The 2,929-nt window shown below is 72.5% G+C and overlaps 1 non-coding gene and 1 pseudogene across 1 annotated transcript; both read right to left on the bottom strand.

Annotated features, from left to right (window-relative positions):
• LOC148404882 (28S ribosomal RNA) lies at positions 1–1,521 on the bottom strand (annotated as a pseudogene; the record flags this gene model as incomplete).
• An 854-nt stretch (positions 1,522–2,375) lies between these two features.
• On the bottom strand, positions 2,376–2,529 carry LOC148404881 (5.8S ribosomal RNA). Its single transcript, XR_015864643.1, has one exon. It is a non-coding gene; the product is annotated as a 5.8S ribosomal RNA (ribosomal RNA).
• Between the last annotated feature and the right edge of the window lie 400 nt (positions 2,530–2,929).

Genomic DNA, 2,929 nt, shown 5'->3' with positions numbered 1-2,929 from the left:
TTCATCCCGCAGCGCCAGTTCTGCTTACCAAAAGTGGCCCACTGGGCGGCTCGCATTCCACGCCCGGCTCCACGCCAGCGAGCCGGGCTTCTTACCCATTTAAAGTTTGAGAATAGGTTGAGATCGTTTCGGCCCCAAGGCCTCTAGTCATTGGCTTTACCGGATAAAACTGCCATGCGCGAGCGCCAGCTATCCTGAGGGAAACTTCGGAAGGAACCAGCTACTAGATGGTTCGATTAGTCTTTCGCCCCTATACCCAGGTCGGACGACCGATTTGCACGTCAGGACCGCTGCGGGCCTCCACCAGAGTTTCCTCTGGCTTCGCCCTGCCCAGGCATAGTTCACCATCTTTCGGGTACCATCGCGCGCGCTCGGGCTCCACCTCCCCGACGGGGCGGGCGAGACGGGCCGGTGGTGCGCCCGGGCCCCGGAGGGCCGGGATCCCACCCGGGGGGGGCGGGCGGCAGCGCGGGCGCGCCGCCCGCCGTCCTTTCACTTTCATTGCGCCGGTGACTAGGGTTTCTGCGGACCCTCCGACTCGCGCGTGCGTTAGACTCCTTGGTCCGTGTTTCAAGACGGGTCGGGTGGGCTGCCGACATCGCCGCGGACCCCTGACGCCGTAAGTTCCCGTGGGCCGGTCCCCGCCCGGCGACGCGACGCGGCCGACGCGCACTGAGGACAGTGCGCGCCGACGCGCGCCGCGCCGGGAGCGGAGGGGCCCCGTCCGAGTACGGAAGGCGCAGCGAGTACGTCCCACGGCCCCGGGGGGAAGCGGCGAGGTGCAGACGGAGGACGCTGTAGAGCGAGGGGCGGGGTGCTCCCCCGCGCGAACGCGGGGGCCCCGCCCGACGCCACCGTCGTCCCCGGCCCTTCCAGGCCGACCCAGGGCCGGTCGCGGCGCACCGCGGACGGGGGAAGTGCGCCCGGCCGGGGGGGCCTCGCCGGGGCGCCGGTGGCCGCCCCCGCCCCCCGCGCCGGGCCGGAGCCCGCCGCGGGAAGAGCGGATAGCGGAACCATCCCTGCGCCGCCGACGGGCCGCACGCGCCCTGCCGGGTTGAATCCCCCGCGCGGACTGCGCGGTCCCCACCCGTTTACCTCTCAACGGTTTCACGCCCTGTTGAACTCTCTCTTCAAAGTTCTTTTCAACTTTCCCTTAAGGTACTTGTCGACTATCGGTCTCGTGCCGGTATTTAGCCTTAGATGGAGTTTACCACCCGCTTTGGGCTGCATTCCCAAGCAACCCGACTCCGAGAAGGGCCGCGCCCCGGCGCGCCGGGGGCCTCTACCGGCCTCACACCGTCCCCGGGCGGAGCCTCCATCAGAAGGACTCGGGCCCCCCGACGGCGCCGGGCGAAGCGGCCTTCCGTACGCCACATGTCCCGCGCCCTCCGGCGGGCGGGGATTCGGCGCTGGGCTCTTCCCTCTTCGCTCGCCGCTACTGAGGGAATCCTGGTTAGTTTCTTTTCCTCCGCTTAGTAATATGCTTAAATTCAGCGGGTCGTCTCGTCTGATCTGAGGTCGGTCGGATGGATGGGGTTGTTGCGGGAAGGGGGGGGGGGGGGTGCAAGAGGCGGGGCAGGCGGGGTTCGGGCGGAGCGGAGCGAGGCGAGGCGGCCGCCGGGGCGGGACCGCGGCGGGGTGGGCCGGAGCCCTCCCCTGACCGCGGCCGCCGACCGACGTCCGCAACGCCCGCCCGCAGCGGAGCGAGGCGAGGCGGCCGCCGGCGGGACCGCGGCGGGGAGGGCCGGAGCCCTCCCCTGACCGCGGCCGCGCGCCAGACGTCCGCAACGCCAGCCCGCCCGGAGCGAGGCGAGGCGGCCGCCGGCGGGGCCGCGGCGGGGTGGGCCGGAGCCCTCCCCTGACCGCGACCGCGCGCCCGACGTCCGCAACGCCCGCCCGCACGCCCATATACCAGCCAGCCAGCCTCGCCGCACGCACGCCCCCGCTCCGCGATTCGCTTCGGCCGCCGTGGCTCCGGACCGCGCCCCGCTCCGCGATGCCGCCCGCGCGACCGCGCTCCCCGCCGCCCTAGCTTCCCCGCGGGCGGACCGAACCCCCTGCCTCCCCGACAGCGGCGCGCGTGGGCCGCGGCAGGACACCGGCGCGGGCTGCGCGAGAAGGACTGAGCCTCCGCCGGCAGCCGCGCCGGGGCCTGCGCGCGGGCGCGCGCCGCCTGGGTGCGAGCGACAGGGGGAACGGCCGCCGCGGGGCGCGGCGGCGGGAGAGCTGGCCGGTCGGCGTGCGGCAACGGTGTCGGGGTACGGGTCCCGGAGTTGCTGCGGCCGGTCTGCACTTGGGGGGACGGAGGCGCCCTGGACGGGCGCCTTCGACGGCCCCAGCCGCGGGAGACCGGGGTCTCCCGATCGATCGTCAAGCGACGCTCAGACAGGCGTGGCCCCGGGAGGGACCCGGGGCCGCAAAGTGCGTTCGAAGTGTCGATGATCAATGTGTCCTGCAATTCACATTAGTTCTCGCAGCTAGCTGCGTTCTTCATCGACGCACGAGCCGAGTGATCCACCGCTAAGAGTTGTCAGAGGTTTTTGGTTTGTGGGGAGCCGCCGCGCGCGGGGCGGGGAGTTTCCTCCGGGCCCGGGCGGCGGCTCAGACTTAGTCACGACGTTGGGTTTGGTTTTTTTCCAGGCCCTGGCCCCGGGCGCCGCGCCCCGTCACCGGTTCGCGGACATTAAACCCCCCAGCAAACCCCGCCGGAAGCGGAGCGTGGGCGTTGGGTACCCGGCGGATAGAATAGGTTCCGAGGTGTGCGGGCCGCGCTGGCACCGGCGGGGAGAAGTCCCCCGCCGGCCGCGGCCCGGCACGAGACTAAGGGGATGGACGGTGGGCGCAGGGGAGAGGGCGGGGACGCCCCGGCGGAGGTGCGGGGCAGGCGGGGGTGGCGCGGGGCGGGGCAGGCGGGGGTTCGGGCGGAGCG

This window comes from Hippichthys cyanospilos, unplaced genomic scaffold (genome assembly GCF_059441005.1).
Source record: "Hippichthys cyanospilos isolate Australia breed blue-spotted pipefish unplaced genomic scaffold, RoL_Hcya_1.0 HiC_scaffold_147, whole genome shotgun sequence".
Lineage (NCBI taxonomy): Eukaryota > Metazoa > Chordata > Actinopteri > Syngnathiformes > Syngnathidae > Hippichthys > Hippichthys cyanospilos.
Note: the sequence above shows the minus strand (reverse complement) of the source record. Positions and strands in the feature narration are given on the sequence as shown.